This window comes from Cucurbita pepo, chromosome 9, assembly GCF_057944985.1.
Source record: "Cucurbita pepo subsp. pepo isolate OVF chromosome 9, ASM5794498v1, whole genome shotgun sequence".
In the NCBI taxonomy this organism is placed as follows: domain Eukaryota; kingdom Viridiplantae; phylum Streptophyta; class Magnoliopsida; order Cucurbitales; family Cucurbitaceae; genus Cucurbita; species Cucurbita pepo.
In genome coordinates, this window is record NC_141806.1 from 9,921,586 (window position 1) to 9,945,225 (window position 23,640).

The 23,640-nt window shown below is 39.5% G+C and overlaps 2 non-coding genes across 2 annotated transcripts; both read right to left on the reverse strand.

The window, feature by feature from the left end:
* Positions 1 to 22,891: 22,891 nt before the first annotated feature.
* On the reverse strand, positions 22,892 to 22,962 carry TRNAG-GCC (transfer RNA glycine (anticodon GCC)). Its single transcript has one exon. It is a non-coding gene; the product is annotated as a tRNA-Gly (tRNA).
* Positions 22,963 to 23,102: 140 nt separating this feature from the next.
* Positions 23,103 to 23,173, reverse strand: TRNAG-GCC (transfer RNA glycine (anticodon GCC)). The gene has a single exon. It is a non-coding gene; the product is annotated as a tRNA-Ser (tRNA).
* Positions 23,174 to 23,640: the final 467 nt, after the last annotated feature.

Consider the following 23,640-nt stretch of genomic DNA (forward strand, 5'->3'; position numbering starts at 1 on the left):
ATGATATGTATATAATTTTTTTTGTCTCAATTTTTTAAATTTTGAATTGGGGTTTTTACATGACGAACTATTTTAATATGAGGGAAAGAAACCAAACAAATGACACGTTCATTTAAATATTTTACCTAATCATTTGTTTGTATTCTAGCCCGAATATGCTCTTAACTATAATCCTCCACTAGTCGTAGCTCATATATATGAATAATGAGTTTCTACAACTATTCTTTTATCTATAATTCACTTATAATATAAACTTTGATTGTTCACACTGACCTTTTAATTTTCTAGTTTGTATATTATAGAATGATAATACTTCATGCAAGTAATTGTTGTAGCGCTGCTTTAAACAAATTTTCATTTTAATTTTTAATTTGTATATTATAAAATGATTAACAGGCTGCCATTGTCCAATAGCAATTTTAAGTGAAAAAAAATAATTAGAATTATAATATTATATTATATTAAAAAAAATTTAACTATTCTTACTACAAGGGTATTTCACGATCTCGTCAGTTAAAATTTTCAATTTGATCATAACAATTAAAACTAATAATAAAAATATAAAAATATAAAAATAAAAAATAACGTCATGAGTTGAAAATTTCTTTAAATAAACTAATAAAATTATTTAAAAATACTCTATATAACATTTTTTTTTTTTAAATAACTTAACAATTATTTACAAAGTTATCATGTCTCAAATAAAATAGAAATAAAATTTTAAAAAAAAAAAGGGACATACCACTCCACAAAGTAAATTTATCGTAAATATTAATTAATAGCATAGATAAAGTAACTGATAGTTGGAAATTAAGGTCATGGGTTACGAATAGTAAATGATGAAATGGGAAACATATGGTTTTGTATTTATAATTGAGAAAACACTAACCAGCTTTTTAAACTTTCTTTAACGATAGTTCGATTTTAGACCATTTTGCAACCCAATTTAATTATGTATTCGACGGATATATTCTATAATAATAATAATAATGATTTCGAGAAAAGAAATAAGGGTTCATAGAATTAAAAAAATACGGTTTTAATTTAATCCACTAATGTCGTAATTTTAACGTCTCATTAAATTTTTAATAAAGAATTTATGTTTACTATTTGATTAGATATTATATATTTTCTATATTCTCGAATATAAAAAATATATAATAAAATAAAAAATCAATAAAAACTTTTTGGTTTATGGGAGAAATTAAAATCACTGGGAATTTTTCTGATTAAAGCATTAAACTTTGTCGAAAATTTGACAACTACTACCAATTATCGTATAGTTGCTCCATAAGTTATAATTTATTCTACTAAGTCTATAAACAATTTCATAAGTTAGTAACTTATTCTATTAAATCAAGTTTATTAGCTCACAAAAGTAAGGATACGAGGATAGTAAATAAATGATGTAGAAAAACAGAAGAAAATGGATTTACAGATGAGAAATGATACGAGGATACCCGTAGTAAGTAAATGAGAAAACAACAAGAAAATTGATTTGTAGAGGAGAAAGGATACAAAGAAGTATATAACAGAAAACCAAGAGAAAACGGATTTGCATAGAAGTAAGGATACGAGGATACCTGTAAGTAAATGAGGCAGAAAACCAGAAGAAAATGAATTTGCAGAGAAGAAAGTATACGATGATATCTCTAGTAACTGTATGTATGATAATCCACCTTGGAAGGGAATGAGGGACTACATAAGTAAGTAACACGAGGAGCTACTATGGTATGTACGATAACCTACCTTGAGAGGAGACAAGAGACAACATAAGTAGATAACATGTAGAATCGTTATTGTATGTATAATAACCTAGCTTGAGACGTGATGAGGGACTACACAGGTAGCTGATTGAAGACTGTAACGACCCTAAATTTCCACATACTCAGAGTCGCTACTAACGTCTCATGCTGATCTCTAATGCGAAAATATAACTCTTAAATGAACATCATTTATAACTTAAACTTCGAAAAACGCTTAAAACACATTCTTATAAGGAAAACACAGTCATGGTCTTACGTGCTTAAATACGAAATACTGAAATTTAGAGAAAATAAAAGCAATACAAAATAATTTAAAACAATAAAATGCATAACAATCTATCCTAACCTAAACCTAGAAATTTAAATATGAATCTACCCTATGCACGTGCCACAGTTTCTACTTTCAATGCCACCGTCCTCCGTACAAGTGTGCCTTGCCTGTACCTGAAAAATGATGTGGCACATGGCCTGAATATTTCAAAGAATACTCAGTAAGTGGCCCCACTGTAGGAGCCATGCAAATGCAAATACATTCAATCATAATTTAAGGACCTATCTCTAACATCATAGGGGTGACATCCCGTCTCAGATAAATTGGTTGTGTAGTACTTTCCTACACACGACTCACAAGTGTGAGTGTGAATCCCCAGGGCGCTCACACACCCCCTGGACCCTCTGGTCAAGCTAATCTGTAGTGACGTCCGAATGTCAGCGGAACCCCATAGTGTCATGCACCTCATGAACACCCTCATCTATGCGCATTCGCACTCATCATCATACTGTGCGCATCTGCACTCATCATCTCTAGGGGAAGTAGCCCTATGCTTATGAACATACAATATGCGTCCCTCTAAATCCATCATAATGTCTCTTTTGACACAATTCTCTGGTCTCATCTTTTTGTTACTCTAGGTAACACATACTTGTGGATATTTATATTAATATCATTTTCATGCTCTTAGGATTGTGTCCTATGTCGATCTAACGACATGATGCAATATGACACTCATTATCATACAACATGCTCAATATGGAAAACATATTAAGGTAAACGTCACACAATAATCATACTCATTATATTGTCATAAAGTGCATCAAGCATATCAAGTACGTCATTCATCGAAATATATATATACTACGCACATCATCAAGCATCATAATCACACATCATCATAACTCATACATCATTAATTTACTAGTATCCGACATCATACGATACAGCTCATACATCATCATAACTCATACATCATCATATACTAACATACGACATCATACGACACTCTTCATATACATCATCATAACTCATACAATTTTTAGCCTATCCTATAGTAAGGCCACTTTTAGTTGGCCTTACACGGAGTACTCCCTAATTTAATTAACGTAAGTTCCCGTTCCTTGAGAGCTACTCCAAAAGGTTGTCGGGGTTCGCTTCCTAACGCACTGTTCGTCACCTTTTGTTTATATTTCACATTTTAATTAATAATTCAACTAACAATGTGAAATACGACTCTAAAACGGTCTTACTAAAAATCGAGTAATATGTTTTCATTATTTCTAAATTGTGTTGGGTAATAAAATTTCAAAATGAAAATATGTCAATATTATTTCATGCTCCTTGATCATTCATCCAAATATTATTTGTTATAATATTATATTCACTAGGTACAAATTGTAATAATTTACAAGATCTTCCATTTTCCTTCCATGATTTACGACCTTGTTTCTATCCTCGGTTATACTTTGGTTCAGCTTACAATTACTTTTGTGATTTGGCAGTTTAATTAATTATGATATTCTTTTCTTTCCTGACAGTTTAATTAATTCTGACTAAAAATATACTAAGAATGAATCTTCATTTTTATTATTATTCTTATTCTGTTTAAGGTCCTTGCCATTTTCAATCCAATATTTTTTTTCCTTTAGAATGTTTGTACAATTAATTAAACCATTTGCAATACATTTTAATTTTCTTTTCTTTTCTAAAATCTTCTAATTTTCTCTCTCCTCTTCTTTTTTGAGATCTTCTTCTCTTTTTTCATCTGTATTTTTTTTTTTTTAATTAAGTTAAGAGGAACGGTTTAATTCTATTCTCATATTTTGTATTGGCTTCTTACTAACAAATATTCCTTTTCTTTTCTGTATTTCTTTTTTTTTTCTTTTAACTTTTTATTTGGAAATCTCTCTATTTCTGTGTCTTTTCTTTGTTAGATTTTATTTTCCAAATCTTGTATTTCTTTTGTTCTTTTTTTTCTTTGATCGGCTTTCCAAATCTTCTCCTCTCTCTCTATTTCTTTCTTTTGTTTTTTCTTTTTATTTTGTTTTCTAAATATTTGTATTTTTTTTTTCTAACTTGATTCGGTTTCCAAATCTTTCTCTCTTTCTTATTTCTCTATTTCTTTTTTTTCTTTTGATTTTTTTATTTGTTGAGAGTATTCAGTACTCTTTTGCTATGATTAGATAGTTTATAACTCAGATCTAAATATTGCAACAGATTAATATCATTGATAAAAGAAAAAGAAATAAATCTAATTATTAATCTTTTCAATTGACATCTCTGTTCCAACGTTTCTCTTCCCATAAAATCTTTTCCTTCTTAGAAAAATTTTATTTTAGGGGAGAGTCGTGTTTGACGAGACATGGGATTAGTTGTTATTATTATTTTTCTATTTATTTTTTTTTTAATTTCAATGGTTACGGTTATATACCCCTAAAAATAACTTTCATCCAGTAAAGTCTCAAACTCTTGTACTAACAAGTATTTTTCTCTTTCTTCATCCTCACGCTCTCCCATGGCTTCCTTGGTATGGTGGCTCCGCCACAACACCAAAACGAACGCAATGTCCCTAGTTGCGTAGCGCTTTCACTTCTCGGGTTAAAATTATATTGGTTTTCCTCGTAACTCAAATCTTCATTGAAAGGGAGGGGCTCGTAGTCTATTATGTGTATAGGGCCCGTCATGTATTTACTCAACATCTACACGTGAACTACCTCGTGTACTTCTGAGAGGGAGGGAGATAGGGTTAACGTATACGCTATGGACCAATTCGCTTGAGAATTTCGACAAGTCCAATGCATCTAGGACTTACTCGCCCTTACGTTCGAACCTCAAGACGCCTCTCATGGGGCCAACTTTAGGAATACTAGGTCCCTACCTCAAACTCTAAGTTTCTACGTCTTACTCTGCATAAGTTTTTTTTTTTTTTTTTTTTTTTTTTTTTTTTTTTTTTTTTTTTTTTGTCTACTTTGAGCGGTACGCATCCTCACTCAAATTTTCTGGACAATCTCATTGGCGACTAGGACCAGCTCGGGTCCTACTAGCTCTCTCTCACCTACCTCGTCCCAACATAGCTAGGACCTGCACTGTTTCTCATACAGGGCCTCAAACGGTGTCATTCCAATAGTGGCTTGAAAGCGCAACTTCTATTAAAGTTTAATACGCAAGCGCGTAGCGTGTCCTCTAAGATTTGGTTTAGGCACTCCGTTTGTCCATCTGTTTGGGGGTGGAAGGCGGTGCCAAAGTCAAGCAGATTACCCAACACTTTTTGAAGTCCGCGCCAAAATGCTGACGTAAAGCGTGGATCTCGATTCGATACTATAGACACTGGAACTCCATGTAGTTTTACTATTTCTTTCACAAACATTTGCGCCCAGTTATCAACTGTATATGTGGCTTTCCCGGGTAAGAAGTGCGTCGACTTGGTCAACCTATCAACAATTACCCAAATCATTGTATAGCTTTTAAACGTTTTAGGTAATCCTACTATGAAGTCCATTACTATGTTTTCTCACTTCCACTCCGGTATACTTAGGGGCTGTAACATCCCTCCTATCTTTTGTTTAGGAGATTTCACTTGTTGACAAACTAAGCACTTGCTCACAAACTCGGCCATGTTCCTCTTCATGCTCTTCTACCAGAAATTTTGTTTTAAATCTTGGTACATCTTAGTACCTCCTAGGTGCATGGCAAATGGCGAGTTGTGAGCTTCCGTCAGTATCTCTTTCCTTAACTCCTCTATTGTCGGGACACATATGCTTCCCTGATACAATAGTCCTTCATCTGAGGACTTCAAGAATCCATCTACTGGACTTTTTTCTAGCTGGCTTACGACTTTCTGTAGGTTAGGATCCTCTCGTTGGGAGGTATTAATTCTCTACCTAAGCGTAGGTTGCACTGTGAGTTGGCCAGCTGTGCTATGACTTCCTCGGTCGCAACAGCTATGTTGGCTCGCTCGAATTCTCTATGTACCCTTACTTCTCTCGTAATGAGAGCCGACAAGCGGGTCGTCTTTCTACTTAAAGCGTTTGTCACCACGTTTGCTTTTCCAAGGTGGTACTGGATATCTACATCGTAGTCCTTCACCAATTCAAGCCACCTTCTCTGCCTCATATTTAACTCTTTCTAGGTGAAGAAATATTTTAAACTCTTGTGGTCGGTAAAACTTTGAGTTTTTTCTCCATACAGAAAGTGTCGCCAAATTTTCAGCGCGAACATTACAGTGGTCAACTCCAGGTTGTGGGTAGGGTAATTTTTTTTCGTATTCTTTTAGTTGACGGGACACGTATACACTAACTTTACCGTGTTGCACTAACACACATCCTAGTCCCTTCTTGGACGCATCACTATAGATTAGGTACCCTTCTGAGCTCTGGGGTACTGTGAGCACCAAGACGGTAATCAATCTCTCTTTTAGGTTCTAGAAGCTTGCCTCACAAGCATCATTCCATATAAATAGTACCCTTTTTCTCGTTAACTATGTCAAAGGGGAGGCTATCCTAGCGAAGTCTTACACGAACCTTCGATAGCATCCCGCTAGTTCCAAGAAACTCCATACTGATGTTATCTTAGTTGGGCGTTCCCACTTTGTGACTACTTCGACCTTAGTGGGATCTACATATACTCCGTCCTTTGACACCACGTGTCCTAGGAAAGAGACTTGTCATAACCAAAATTCGCACTTTGAGAACTTGACGTACAATTTGTTCTCTCTTAGGGTGGCTAGGACTTTGCAATTGTTGGGTTTTATGTCCTAAAACTCATAGTTTGTAAACAAAGATATATTCTATTTTCAATAAAGTTATTATTGATGTTTATTCAGTAAAAATTATTGATGTTTATTCAGTAAAAATTGTTATTGAATAAAGTGAACTTTACGATCATTAATCTAAATCCAATAAACTAAGAACACTCTGGCTATAGTATGATTACTTGAACTATATGTAGAGACATAAGAGTGGATCAAGTTCAAGTATATAGTCAAAATGATCTATAGTATAAGGATAAGGCTGAGTACCTTATTCTGGGGACACTATGGATGCGGCCCACTTTTGTATATGATATAAACAATGTGATCACTAAATTGTGCATGTGGAGACATGTGAGTGGGGGCGTCCTATGCAATGAGTATTGCATAAGATCGGACCATGAAGAAAACCACTCTCACTTTATAAAGTCGTTTACTGTTGAGACTGATTTTCTTTTCATTCGATAACCTAGGTAACTCGGTTTTAATCCTGAGCTAACCATGAACTCCTGTTTATTGGGAATTATCCTTAGATTTGCATGGGTGAGAGTGGCTCTAGTTCGCCGACTCAACAGGCCTCCCATTTCAGAGGTAAGACTGGGTGAATGGCTGGGGACGTGGGGTGCAAGACGGAATTCACTCCTACCCACTTTTAGGGATAGAAGAAAGGTAGTTCCCTTAAGCACTGGCTCCAGATCTTGAACAAGGGGCCCCACCCTCTCATTGGCCTGAGAGGGATTCGGTTTACTGGTTGGACCACAAACCAATTGTTCATTAGAGGATCAGTGAGACATAAGGAACAAGAAGTAACTTCAGGGGTAAAACGGTAAATTGACCCAGCTCTAGTTACGAACAACCTGTGAAGGATCGACTTACTAATCATGGTTATATCAGATGGACAGAAATATCTCTATAGTGAGGGGAGTGCAACTACTAGGCTATAGTGGAGTGTCCTAGTAGTTAACGAATGTTGGTTAACCAGATTAATGAGTTTAATCGGTTAATCTTGGATCGTTGGAGCCCATGATCTATAGGTCCATTAGGTCCCTCTGCTAGCTCATATCGGACTAAACCATAGAACAGTGTGACGAGTGAGTTCGAAGTGTTCGAATTCAAATTAGGGAATATGCGTTACATATATACGATATATTTAACCGCAATTTTGTTTTATTTACGAATTAAACGAAAAGAGAGAATCTGAGATATTTAAATAAGATTTAAATATCTTAATCAATTATGTGTCGGAATTGATTGGGATTGACATTTGAATTAATATTAAATATTAATTAAATAGTTTAATTAATCATTTAATGTTACTTTAATTTGAAATTCATTATTCAAATTAATTGTTGAATTAAAATGAAGAAAGTCAAAATGTTGACTTTAATCTAATGGAAAAATCCATGTGAGTGGAATTTTGAGGTGTCAAAATTTGGTTTAACCAAACTTGCATGTTTGCCAAATAAACCCCACAAGCTTGAGTGGAATTTTGAGTTTCAAAATTTGGTTAACTCAAACATGCATGCTTGCCACATAATCCCAAACATTTGAGTGGAATTTTAAGTGTCAAAATTTGGTGATCTCAAGTTTGCATGAACATGCAAACTTGACTCTTTAAATAGAGTGATCATGATACTTGGAAGGGATTCTTCATCTTGATGAAAAACCTTGAGAAAAACCTTTCACAAACACTCTCTTTCACATATACAAAATCCCTCCCAAGTTTAGTCACTCATCGGATTCCACAATCCCGTTCTAAGGCCGGAGGATAGTGGAGAAGACACTAGTGGTGGTTCGAAACCGGTTCGTGAGGCAAAAGGAGTTTGAACTACAAAAGGTTAGTATTTAAACTCATTAAGTTTTAATACTTATGAACATGCTAGTTATTTACAATAATTGATGTTCTAAAAGTGCCTAAGATCCAAATTGCTTCCGCATGTGTTATATTAACACCATCAGCAATGGTGTTTCTAGTGTTGTAGGTCTGTTTTCGAGTACACTAGAATGTCATCAATGAGCACGATCATAAAAGTTTATAGACAGTCCTTGAACACTCGGTTCATTAACTTCATCAACACAGCTGGAGCATTGGTGAGGCCAAATAACATCACTACGAACTTGTAGTGATCGTACCTTGTCATAAATGCTGTATTTTATACGTCTTTTTCTTTATTCTTTATTTAATGGTAACCTCACCGTAGATCTATCTTAGAAAATACGGTTCCCTCTCTGAGTTGATCGAATAAGTCTTCTATTCTGGACAGAGAGTATTTGTTCTTTATGGTTCTCTCATTTAGCTCTCTGTAATTGATGCATAGATGCATCGATCAATCTTTCTTATTAACAAACAACACTGGCGCACTCTAGGGGATATGTTAGGTCGAATGAACCCTTTATCCAGTAAGTCTTGTAATTGCGCCTTGAGTTTCTTCAACTCTGCTGGCGCCATGCGATAGGTTGCTTTGGAAATAGATCCAGTTCCAGACTCGGGTTTGATGACGAAGTCGACCGCTCGGGAAGGGAGCATTCCAGGTAGGTCGTCCAAAAATACATTTGGAAACTCGTTTACTGACACATTTTTTAGGATCTTTTCATTTCCTCTTATGTCTACGACACATGTTAATATAGTCTGACCGCCTTGTTGGACTAATCTCTTTTCTTTCATCATCGAGACTACCTTTGTGGTAGCCCTGGTACTTGTGCCTTTAAATTTAAAGCTAGGTCTCACCGGTGGTGAGAATATCACTTCTTTTTTACGACAGTCTATACTAGCACGGTTTGCAGCTAGTCAATCCATACCTAGTATTACGTCGAAGTGGATCATCTTTACTACTATTAGGTCTACGCTTAGAGTTTGGTCGGCCACTATTGCTTGGTCATTCTTTACTCTATCCTTAGTTACTAGGTCTACCCTTGCAGGGGTGCTTACCGACCATATATGCAATAAGGATTCTAATTCAAACCCTGTCTCGGATCCTTCTCGAGGTGGGCTCTCTTCAGCCTCACCTCGTCCTCTACCTCTAATAGGAGGTCATCCCCTTCCTCATTTTTACTCTTTCCCGTGGTCTAGACAGCATGGTTCTAGAAACCAAGATAGCATCTCTTAATTCTAAGGCTCATTACTTATGAATTTATGTTATACATCACATATACTAAGTTCACATCATATTGCAAACAAAATCACTCAACATGCAACACATCACATCATACTCTTAAATAAATATGTAAAATATCACAACAATTTCAGTAATATTAACATAAAAATGCATGTGAGTTCGAAAACGTTTCTCTTTTCTTATCTTGTGCAATGCGTACCTACCGGTGACGGGGCATCGACGTTAGGGTCATGGAACGTGTCAAGCCTACATCGTAGGCTAGTCTACAAAATTCAAAATCTAGAGCTCTGATATCAACTGTAACGACCCTAAATTTCCACATACTAAGAATCGCTACTAACGTCTCATGCTCATCTCTAATGCGGAAATATGAGTTTAAATGAACATCATTTATAACTTAAACTTCGAAAAACGCTTAAAAAAACTTCTTCTCTGGAAAACACACCATGGTCTTACGTGTTTAAATACGAAAACTGAAATCTAGAGAAAATAAAAGCAATACAAAATAATTTAAAACAATGAAATGCATAACAACCTATTTTAATCTAAATCTAGAAATTTAAATATGAATCTACCATATGCACGTGCCACAGTCTCTGCTCTCGATGTCGTCGTCCTCCGTACAAGTGCGCCTTGCCTGTACCTGAAAAATGATGTGACACAAGGCCTAAACATTTCAAAGAATACTCAGTAAGTGGCCCCACTATAGGGGCCATGCAAATGCAAACACATGCAATCATGATTTAGGGACCTATCTCTAACATCATAGGGTGGCTTCCAGTCTTGGACAAATTGGATGTGTAGTACTTCCCTACACACGAATCACACATGCGAGTGTGAATCTCCAGGGCACTCGCACACCCCCTGAACCCTCTGGTCAAGCTAATCTGTAGCGACATCCGGAGGTCAGCGGAACCCCATAGTGTCATGCGCCTCATGAACACCCTCATTTGTATGCATTCGCACTCGTGCACATTCGCACTCATTATCATATTGTGCGCGTTGCACTCATCATCTCTAGGGGAAGTAGCCCTATGCTTATGAACATACAATATGCATGAGGTCCCATTAAATCCATCGTAATGTCTCTTCTGACACAACCCTCTAGTCTCATCTCTTTGTTACTCTAGGTAACACATACTCGTGGATATTTATATTAATATCATTGTCATGCTTTTAGTGTTGTGTCCTATGTCGATCTAACGACATGATGTAATATGACACTCATCATCATATAGCATGCTCAATATGGAAAACATCATCAAATTAAGGTAAACTTCACATAATCATCATACTCATTATATTGTCATAAAGTGCATCAAACATACTTTCATCGAAATATATATATACTACGCACATCATCAAGCATCATAACTCATACATCATCATATACTAGTATACGACATCATATGATACAACTCATACATCATCATATACTAACATACGGCATTGTACGATACAGTTCATACATCATCATAACTCATACAATGTTTAGCCTATCCTATAGTAAGGCCACTTACTTGGTTGGCCTGAGCCAGAGTACTCCCTAATTTAATTAACGTAAGCACCCGTTCCTCAAGAGCTACTCCAAAGGTTGTCGGGGTTCGCTTCCTATCGCAGCATTCTTCATCTTTTGTTAGTATTTCACATTTTAATTAATAATCCAACTAACAAGGTGAAATACGGCTCTAAACCGGTCTCAGTAATAATCGAATAACATGTTTTCATTGTTTCTAAATTGTGTTGTGTAATAAAACTTAAATAAAAATATGTCAATATTAATTCATGCTCTTGGAATCATTCTATCCAAATATTGTTTGTTATAATATTATATTCACCCGTATAAATTATAATAATTTCTCAAATCTTCTATTTTCCTTCTCTATATTGTACCACTTTGTTTCTTTATTATACTTTGGTTCAGTTAACCATCATTTTTGTCAATTTAATTGATTATGATTTTCTTTTGTTTCCTAAAAATACATCATGAATGAATAGCCTTTTTTTAAAAAAAATTTACTGTTACTTGACATTTTCAATCAAATTTGATTTTCTTTCCTTAAAAGTGGCTATGCAATTAATCAATTAATCTAACTCATTTTCAATAGATTCTAATTTTCTTTTCTTTCCTAAAATCTTTCTCTCTTTTTTTATCTTATTTTTTTTAATTTTAATTTTGTTCAACATATACAATTTAACTTTATTTTGTTGAAAAAGATTTAGTTGCTATTGTTATGTATTAGTTTATGAATATCAGATCACTGATATGATCTTCTGTCCGCATAGATGATAGATATGATCTTAGGCCACATTCTTTGTTTTGACATGATATTATACTGGCTATAAATATAGTCACGTAATAAAGTACTGAATTTCCTTCTTTCTGCAAACTTATCTTTATTAAATATATCATTTGGTATCAGAGTCTTGTGTCTTTCCGCCGCAGCTAAAGATGATTACTGAAGACATCTTTGTTCAACCAGCAATACCAAAATTTGTTGGTCACTACGATCATCGGAGCATGTTAATGGAGAACTTTCTTCGCTCTAGAGAATATTGACAAGTAGTTGAGTCTGGGATTTCTGCTGTAGCAGATGAAGCTAATTACTCATATAAACAAAATGAGGTAGCAAATCAAAAATTGAAAGACTTAAGAGCCAAGAACCACCTTTTCGAGGCCATCGATCGCTCAATTTGGAGACTATTTTAGATAAAGAAATTTCGAGAGGAATTTGGGATTCAATGAAGAAAAAATTTCAAGGAAATACAAAGGTGAAACGAGCACAACTATAGGTTATGCGCAAGGACTTTGAGACCCTTCATATGAAGGAAGGTGAGACTGTTTCTGATTTCTTTTCTCGTACTCTCACCATTGCTAATAAACTGTGTTTCCGTGGTGAAAAGATGAGTGATGTTAGCATTATTAAAAGAAATCTTGCGCTCCATGACTTCAAAGTTTGATTACATGGCTTTCTCCATTGAAGAATCCAATGATTTGGACATCATGACAATTGTTGACTCTGGCAATCCGGAGGAAAATGTCGACGAAAAACTGGCCGAAGGTTTCTTCGAAAGAAAAAATAGCGGAAGTAAAAGGAGAGAGGGAGAGAGATTCGCTGAGATTTGCTGAAGACTCGATGTTTTATTTCTCTTTAGTTGAATCGTTTAAATAACAAATCTAATTACAAAAATAGAAAAACTAATTATACAAAAATAGAAAAGTGGGCGAAGACTTCGCCCAAGTTGGCCAAAAAATGGCAACTAGAATTACGCTCTTCCATTGGCGTGAATTCAGAAGTTTTGAGATAACAACAACCTAACTAAATAAGGAACATAGCTTTTATTTAACAATCTCCTCCTAAAAGCTGTGCTATATCTACCTTATTATTTGAACTCCGATTTTTTAGCGTAGTTCTTCAAATTTTACCCGCGCCAGGGACTTGGTGAAAATGTCTTCAAGTTGTTCCTCTCTTCGGATGAAATCAATCTTGATGAGCCCTCGATCTCCACATTCTCGAATGTAGTGGAATCTGATTTCTATGTGCTTGCTCCGATCGTGCAGAACTGGATTTTTGATCAGGGAGATCGTAGCTTTGTTGTCTACGTATAGCATTGGTGGATCGCTTTCTCTCCCGATGAGTTCTTCCATTAGTCGCGCAAGCTAGACCCCTTGTGTTGCTGCCATCGAAGCGGCGATGTATTCTGCTTCGCAGGAAGACAAAGCAACCACCTTCTGTTATGTTGATTGCCAGCAGATCGCGCCGCCTGAGAGGAAGTAGATCATTCCGTTGGTGCTCTTACGATCATCAACGTCACCGGCCATGTCACTATCACTGTAGCCGACCAGCTTGAGTTTCTCCTTTCCTCTCCCTTGCAGTATCTTACACCCCAGCCTCTGGTTCTGGCTACATAGCGCAGGATGCGCTTGACAGCCACTAGATGCTCCTCCCTAGGTGCTTCCATAAACCTGCTCACATATCCAACAGAATAAGCAAGATTAGGACGAGAGTTTACCAAATAGCGCAGACTCCCGACAATGTTGAGGTAATTGGTGGAGTCGACTGTCGTCGTAGTGTCGGCCTTCCTTAGTTGGAGTCGGGCCTCCATTGGCGTCCTTGTAGGATTACTATCCACAAGCCCAGTTGTGTCCAGCAGCTTCTTCGCTTATGCACTTTGGCAGATGGAGATGCCGGTAAAATTCTGTTGCACTTCGATGCCGAGGTAGTAGCTGAGCACGCCGAGATCGCTCATCTCGAAGTTCTTTGACATCTCCTTCTTGAACCTTTCGAGGAATTCCACGTCGCTTCCAGTGATTATGAGGGCGTCGACGTACACTCCCACGATCAGTCGCTGCTTGCCATGGTCGTGCGTGTACAGGCCATGCTCAGAGGCACAGCGTTTGAATTTCAGTGACAGTAGGGTACTGTCGAGCTTCGCGTTCCAGGCTCGTGGGGCTTTTCGAAGCCCGTAGAGTGCCTTGTGCAGGCGTAGTATCTTATCGGGGTTGTCGTTGTCCAGGAAACAAGGTGGTTGTTGGACATAGAGGTTCTTCTTCAGCTCTCCGTTAAGGAAAGAAGACTTTACGTCCATATGGTGAACCTCCCAAGAGTAATGTGCCGCAATTGCCAGCAAGAGACGAACGGATTCTAACCATGCCACTGGCGCAAATACCTCTTCGAAGTCCACTCCTTACTTCTGGACGTAGCCCTTCGCCACCAGACGGGCCTTGTGCTTCACAACTTCTTCTTTTTCGTTGTGCTTCAGTTTGAAGACCCATTTGAGCCCTATGGCTCGGTGTCCCGGCGGCATATCCTCTAGACTCCACGTCTAGTTCTCGGTGATGGATGTCATCTCCTCTTGCATTAACTTCAGCTAGCACGGGTTCTTTTCTGCTTCGGCGAAGGTGTTCGGTTCATCTGCACTGATAGCATGTAGTTTGGCCACTTCTTCGAGCTCACGCGATGCCAGTCCAGGTGGTTCACCTCCTCCCACTAGGTCATCCATCCTCCGGTACCTGGCCTCCAGATCAGCATCGTGATCGACATCCAGCGTCGAATCCGCAGTCCATGGTGTTGCGAATTCCACTGGTTCAGGGGGTGCACCTGCTGGCGGCGGTGACGGCTCCTGATGCGGGGCTCCTCCTTCTTCCGACTCGGTGACGAGGTACTCTACCGTGAATTGATTTGGATTATGGTCTGCTTCGATCTCGTCATTGCACTGCCAGAAGGTGCTTTCGTCGAAGACGACATCGTGAGACACGTGAGCTCGCCCCCCCTACAGGATCATAGAGTCTGTACGCCTTGCTCCCAGGTTCATAGCTGATGAAGATGACCTTCAGCCCCCTGGGATCGAGCTTGGCGAGGTAGGGACGTGTTACCTTCATGTATGTGACGCAGCCGAACACGCGGAAATGATGTACCGCTGGCTTTTTGTTGTACCAGGCCTCATATGGCGTCTTCCCGTCGAGGCTTCAGGTTGGTGACCGATTGAGTAGATAGACGTCCGTTATTACTGCCTCTCCCCAGAATCTCCCAAGCATCCCGGCCGTCACCAGCAATGACCTCGCTTTCCCGACGATGGTCTGATTTTAGCGCTCCATCACTCCGTTCTGTTGGGGGGAGTAGGATGCCGTTAGGTGCCGTTGTATGCCGATCTCGTCGCAGTACTTACCGAAACTTGCCGAGGGGAATTCTCCGCCTCGGTCTCTGCGTAGCACTCGCATCTTCTTCTCACATTCGGCCTCCGTTCGCGCTTTAATGCGCTTCACCGCCTCTGCCGCCTCACTTTTCGCTTGCAGCAGGGTTAGCCACATGAAGCGGCAAGACGGTTTGTCGTGCGCCGAACCTGCGTGAGTAGCCCTCGTTGATTATCGCAGATTTTGAGTAGTCTGCGCTCGATGGAAATGAAGCAGCCTGTCTCATCGAGTTGACCCAGGCTCACAAGGTTAGCCTTGAGCCTCGGGATGAAGTACACGTCGGTCAGCTTGCGGTGCTCGCCTCCCTTTGCTGACGAACAGGATGGTGCCGCTCCCTTCGATCTCGACGATAGAACCGTCGCCGAATTTCACCGTCCCACGAATCCGAGTCGAGCTCGGAGAATGCAGATCTAGCCCCAGTCATATGGTTTGTTGCCCCTAGTGTAGAGGATCCATCGCCGATGCTCGTGTTGCTCGTCCCTCTCGCCGATCTGAGCGAACACTCACTCCTCCTCCAGTTGAATTGGCTCCCCAACTGGTGCCGCCTTTGCTACGCCCAGCTGGAGCTCTTTCTTGGGTTCACGCCGTCGTTGATTACCTCCACCTCCGTGGATTTGGAATCGAGATTGGGAATGCATGCACTTACCATGAAGAAAACTGGCTCGTCCTCCTCGGATTGAGCCACATGGGCCTTTTCGGCCTTCTCCTTGTTCCTAAGCTTACTCCAGCAATTCTTGCTTAGGTGACCTCTCTAACCACAGTTCGAGCACTGGATCGGCCTGTCGTTGGTCGACTTCTTCTTTTGATCCCCATCTTTCCCGCGCATGCGCCCGTGGGACTTCCATGGCTTCTTACCGCCTTTGCGGCTTGAGGAGGGCTCGTTGCTCTCGTCGGTGTTGTCGCGGAGCTTTAGGCGTGCAAGCCATTCCTCCTCCGTGAGGAGTAGACAGCCCTCCTTGTCGACAGCTGAAGCAGTATTTTTCTTCCGCTGCTCGACGTTACGTAGTCTTTCTATCACCTCTTCCACTGTTAGGTCGTTCACGTCAAGCAATGTCTCGATTGAAATCGCGACTTGCTCGAGATGATCGGGGACGACCTACAACATCTTCTCCATGATTTTTGTCTCGCTGATGCTGCCACCGAGAGTGGTGATGCTATTGGCGAGCCTCATGATCCGCATTGAAAAATCATCGACAAACTCACCATCCTTAAAAGCGGATCTCCAAGAGCTCCTTCGGTCGATGTCTCCCTGGCTCGTCCTCCTCGGATTGAGCCACATGGGCCTTTTCGGCCTTCTCCTTGTTCCTAAGCTTGCTCCAGCAATTCTTGCTTAGGTGACCTCTCTAATCACAGTTCGAGCACTGGATCGGCCTGTCGTTGGTCGACTTCTTCTTTTGATCCCCATCTTTCCCGCGCGTGCGCCCGTGGGACTTCCATGGCTTCTTACCGCCTTTGCGGCTTGAGGAGGGCTCGTTGCTCTCGTCGGTGTTGTCGCGGAGCTTTAGGCGTGCAAGCCATTCCTCCTCCGTGAGGAGTAGACGACCCTCCTTGTCGATAGCTGAAGCAGTATTTTTCTTCCGCTACTCGACGTTACGTAGTCTTTCGATCACCTCTTCCACTGTTAGGTCGTTCACGTCAAGCAATGTCTCGATTGAAATCGCGACTTGCTCGAGATGATCGGGGACGACCTACAACATCTTCTCCATGATTTTTGTCTCGCTGATGCTGCCACCGAGAGTGGTGATGCTATTGGCGAGCCTCATGATCCGCATTGAAAAATCATCGACAAACTCACCATCCTTAAAAGCGGATCTCCAAGAGCTCCTTCGGTCGATGTCTCCCTGGCTCGTCCTCCTCGGATTGAGCCACATGGGCCTTTTCGGCCTTCTCCTTGTTCCTAAGCTTGCTCCAGCAATTCTTGCTTAGGTGACCTCTCTAATCACAGTTCGAGCACTGGATCGGCCTGTCGTTGGTCGACTTCTTCTTTTGATCCCCATCTTTCCCGCGCGTGCGCCCGTGGGACTTCCATGGCTTCTTACCGCCTTTGCGGCTTGAGGAGGGCTCGTTGCTCTCGTCGGTGTTGTCGCGGAGCTTTAGGCGTGCAAGCCATTCCTCCTCCGTGAGGAGTAGACGACCCTCCTTGTCGATAGCTGAAGCAGTATTTTTCTTCCGCTGCTCGACGTTACGTAGTCTTTCGATCACCTCTTCCACTGTTAGGTCGTTCACGTCAAGCAATGTCTCGATTGAAATCGCGACTTGCTCGAGATGATCGGGGATGACCTACAACATCTTCTCCATGATTTTTGTCTCGCTGATGCTGCCACCGAGAGTGGTGATGCTATTGGCGAGCCTCATGATCCGCATTGAAAAATCATCGACAAACTCACCATCCTTAAAAGCGGATCTCCATCGCTCAACAACAACTCGAAGCCTGTCATCACTCATCACGGCGTCTACTTCTTCGTGGCGGTGAGGGAGATGTCAACACACGACAGCGGCGTGGAGGAGTGAGTGAGCCTGCCCAAGATGGACCCCACGATGTGTGTGTTTTCACACTTTGCATTTTCGTGGAGGAGTGAGTGAGCTAGGTCTTGTGTGTTTTCACACTTTGCATTTTCGTGGAGGAATGAGTGAGCCTGCCCAAGATGGACCCCACGATGTGTGTGTTTTCACGCTTTGCATTTTCTTCTACGCGAACCTAAGACCTGTGTGTTGTTAGATCGACGCTACAACCACTTGAGCTATTCAACTTAATTGTTGATAAGATTGGCTCTTCTGTAATGGTATACTACCGATCGCTTCAACTTGGCTCTGATACCACTTGTTGACTCTGGCAATCCGGAGGAAAATGTCGACGAAAAACTGGCCGAAGGTTTCTTCGAAAGAAAAAATAGCGGAAGTAAAAGGAGAGAGGGAGAGAGATTCGCTGAGATTTGCTGAAGACTCGATGTTTTATTTCTCTTCAGTTGAATCGTTTAAATAACAAATCTAATTACAAAAAAATAGAAAAACTAATTACACAAAAATAGAAAAGTGGGCGAAGACTTCCCCCAAGTTGGCAAAAAAATGGCAACTAGAATTAACCTTTCCATTGGCGTGAATTCAGAAGTTTTGAGATAAAAATAACCTAACTAAATAAGGAACATAGCCTTTTATTTAACAACAATTGATAAATTGCAGAGTAGTCTACTGGTTCATGAACAACGTATGCAAATACATACTATGGAAGAGCAAGCATTGAAGACCACTCTTGACAGCAGTATAGGGAGAACAAATAATGGAGGTGGCACAATTCGAGGCAGAGGACGAGGATGAGGACATGGGAGACCAGATTTTAACAAAACTCTTGTTGAGTATTTTTATTGTCATGACCTTGGTCATTTTTAGTATGAATGTCCCCAGAAGAGTATCACAAGCTCATTTTGTTGAAACTTTTGAACCGCTGCTTCTCATGGCATATGTTGAAGAGATGGTAGAATAAAAGGAGGACTCAAAAGTTTATGTGGCACAACCTCTTTCTTATGTGGCACCACAGCAAAACGGAGTGGCAGAAAAAAAATCGCTTGGACGAGGAGGTGTATGTGGCACAACCTCCTGCTTATGTGATCAAGGGAGATTTGGAGGATAGAAAAAGTACATCAGGCGGAGGATTAGCAGAGTGCAGTCAGTTTTCCCCCGTGGTGGACCTCCGAATTTGCAGAATCTGGACTCGAAGAAGAAGATGATGATGAATCATCGCCTTAGGAGTTGGAGAAACAACATCTTAAGGATAACGACGACGATGATGGAAGTGATGTTGCATCTGTGATTACGAGTTCGACTAGCACTTGGTGTGAGACGATGTATAATCTAATTAGTCCGACAGCGTCGCTGAATCATAAGCTAGTTTCAACTTCGCCGATTACCACTGCTTCGTCTTCTTGTTCTTCGTTTACGTCGTCCTCTGTGGATTCTTCATCTTTCGATTTTTGGAAACAGTCTGTAATCGAGGTTGTGGATAAGATTCTTCCGCCGGTGGTTAAGATTTCGAATGCGAGAGGTAGTTTTGTGCAGAGATTGGCGGAGCGTATGGATATGATTTTCGCTTTGAAATTGCGGGTAAATCCAGCGAAATTTCCTCCTCCTATGGCGGAGATTTTCAGCGACGAGCACTCAGTGGCAACTCAGTCGCTTTACGATGTTTCTCCTTGCTTTAAGCTTGCTTTCATGGTGGCAAATCTCGTGATTCTTGAGGCGATAGAGGAAGAGGATTGAAAATTGTACGTTGTGGATTTCGATATCTAGAAGGGAGGTCAGTATATGAATCTAATCCACCTTCTCTCAGGTCATTAGAAAGGGAAGGTCGTTGTGAAATTGATAGCGGTTGTAGCGGAGAACGGCGGAGACGAGAGGTTGAAATAGGTCGGCGAGCCACTAAGTCAACTGGCGAAAGAACTCAGCATCGGGTTCAAATTCAACATGGTGAAACAAGAACTGGCGGAGCTAATGCGCGAGTCACTCAGGTGCGACAAAGACGAATCACTAGCATTGAATTTCGCTTTTAAGTTGTATCAGATGCCGAACGAGAGCATATCAACAAAGAATCCCCGGGACAAGAGCGTGTCAGGTTATTCATTTATAATGGGGCTTATTGAAACAACGGCACAAACAAATTCTTTTCTTAAAAATTCCTTTAGGATATCACCTGGGATTTGCTTTGGTGATGAACTTGCCTCATTGGCTCTTCTTAGGCAGGGTGAGAATGTTTGCTTAATCCACCCCAAGTAAATGGTGTGTGAAAGTTCTTTATGTAGAGTCAAATAAATTACAATGATATGAAATAATAATAAATGGAAAGAACAATATATGGAAAGATACTTATGCTAATGAGGCAAATATCTATATTTGTCTTTCATAAAATATCAAATATGATATATATGGTAAACTATAATTTAGTATTAAATATCCTTAACACCCCCGCAAGCTGAGCGTCGGATTTGAACGAACGTGAAGCTTGGATCAGAAAAATTCAAAGAGAAGTCGAGAAACACTTTTCGTGAAGATGTCAACAACCGGGTTCGGAGGAGGCGTAGAGAAACACTTTCTTGCCCATCGAAAACTGTAGAGGGATCGTCGCTTAGCGGCAATGCTGCCTTGGCTTCGGCGAGAATATGTCTAACCCATGAAGAGGGATCGTCGCTCAGCGACGATGCTGCCTTGGCTCCGGCGAGAATATGTTTAACCCATGAAGAGGTCAGCGACGATGCTGCCTTGGCTCTAGTGATAATATTTCTAACCCAAGAGATAGAAGGGGGAAACCTAGAGCAAGAAACAAAGACAATGTTGAAGCCGGAAGAGTCGCCACAATGGACGAAGAAGTCAATTTTGGCGAGAAGGGAGGCGGCAAATTGGTTGGCAAAGAAGCCAGTGCGACACTCAGATTTCGAAGGTAAATCTCTGTAGAAGGTCGATAGCCTTCTCGAGATTCTGTATATTTTTTATGAGAATGCTGATGAGGATCATGAGGCTAGGGTTTTTGTGAACGTTGAAGGGAAGATTGGGAAGAAAATGAAAGAGGCTATATTGATTAAAGGGAAAACCGATTGGGTTGGAAAAGGTGAGGTTGTATGTACAGAGTATGGTAAAAGATGATTTGGAGGTCAATAGGGTGGATCTAAAGAATAATCGATCGGCTACGCCTGCGGTAGCCATGGCGACTGCCCCTGCAGCGTCAAAGCCAGCAGTGGTGGTGGAGAAGAATAGTAGAGGATTCAGAAGCCACTGAAAAGAAAGTATCAAGGTCGCTAAACCGAAAGGGCTCTAATACCATGAGAATGTTTGCTTAATCCACCACACTTAAATGGTGTGGGAAAGTTCTCTATTTATAATCAAATAAATTATAAGGAGGTGGAAATAGTAATAAATGGAAAGATACTTATGGTAATAAGACAAATATCTAAATATCTACATATTTGTCTTTAATAAAATATCAAATATGATATATATGTAAACTATAATTTAATATTAAATATCCTTAACATCGGGGATGAAAGATAAAACAACGGATGGAGTTTATGATTGGAATGTTACTGGTGCCTCAATTTGTTATCTTGGTGTACCGTCTATGTGTTACTTTCTCTTTAACTCTTGGCCTTGAACTGCTGCCACTTCATAAAATGACTGCAATATCAGTTAAGGAAACCTATGGGACGTTACAAGCTTCTTGGTTCCTACTTTTATAAGCTGCTTGGTTCCTATTTGTTTAGCACTAATACTCTTTTACATGGTTGAAGCAAACACATTGATGATCGTATGGAACTGTGATGTTACAACATTATCATACTAAAGAGCAATTGGCTGATATCGAGATAGATATGAATTTACGCCAGATTATTTATTTTGGCGTGATATTCTATGTTTGGATTTTATTTTTATCTTTAACCATGGTACTGTTATAAATATAGTCCTTCTTTCATATAATATAATAAAGGATTGAATTTCTTTCCTTCTACAAATTTATCTTTATTAAATTTATCAATTCCTATATTTTCTATTGGCTTATTACTTTTAAATATTCCTCTCGAGAGCTAAACCGTCATAAAGGGGTTGTCGACCCGAGTCGTCCGTGTCAATTTTCTATTCTTTTCTTTCGGGTTGTCATTATTTTCTTTTGGTTTCTCATATCTAAATAACTAGAACAATACCTATGATGTATTTCTACTTATTTGGATTTCGATTTTCATTCATGACATTGCATAATTTCAAGTCGCACGAAATTTAGAAAATTAAATGAGGAGACGTCTTTACTTGTGGCTACATCTATATTAGCCCGAGATTTAATTTAATTAATCTATTAGAAATTTTTATATCTTCTTTTGATGGACCGTTTTGTTTGTTTAACTATTATTGTTTTTTACGAACGGCACAAACTTGTTAATGGTAGCTAGAAGTGGCCAATAAGCCTTAACCTATTTGTAAAACATACGAAGATAGTAAGTTTTAAACGTTGTTGGAGAATAAATAAAAATAATTATAATTATAAAAGTAAGAAAAATAATAACTCAATTTCTTTCATTTAACTCAATTAATTGTGCAAAATATGGAGATAAAAAAAAATCCTATAATTATAACTTATCTATTATTTATGTATTTTCATTCTACTTTTCCCAAGTTAATTGGCAATGAAAAAAAAAAAAAAAAAAAAAAAAAAAAAAAAAAAAGTCATGCTCCGCTACGATTATATCGTATAAGGATCTGACGGATGAGATCGACGGATCTCATTGAGCGCTTAGTTTTTCATCGCAAAACAATTTATGCACCAGCCGGGAATCGAACCCGGGTCTGTACCGTGGCAGGGTACTATTCTACCACTAGACCACTGGTGCTTTTGTTCTCTATTATGCCAAAACATTTTTAGACAAAACAAACAAAAAGATATAAAAAAATAAAACCATGCGACGCTGCAATTAACATATCATTTAAAAATGATCTGGGAGATAATATCTACCCGAATCCCAGCATACTATGCACCAGCCGGGAATCGAACCCGGGTCTGTACCGTAGCAGGGTACTATTCTACCACTAGACCACTGGTGCTTCTGAACGTCATATATGAAATCGTTTATAATTTGATTTTAACTATTTAAAATATTAAGATGTTAATTAGAGATGTCTATGGCGTGGATTGGGGATGGAGAACGTCGGTAACAACCAGTAAAAAAAATGGAGAGGAAATAGAGATAAAAATCAGGAAAGTAACGGTCTCTAATGAAACTAAAAAGGACGGTTTGGTACTATTGAGCTAGGTGTGAGGCCGATTAGAGATGCGTGACTTGAGAAAGAATTTGGTTGGATTACCCTATGCAGTGGTTCCATCATGTGGGAGGATGTTGATCGTGCGAGTAATTAGTGGAGTTAACACGTTCAAGGGTTAACGCCCTGACCTTGGGCGACTACATGACTTGTGGGATGGGTTTGCTAGCTACCTCTCATGGATGACGAACAAACTAACACTCACCATGGTGTCCCCTACCTGTTAGAGAGTGTTTGTTGAGGTAGAGCTT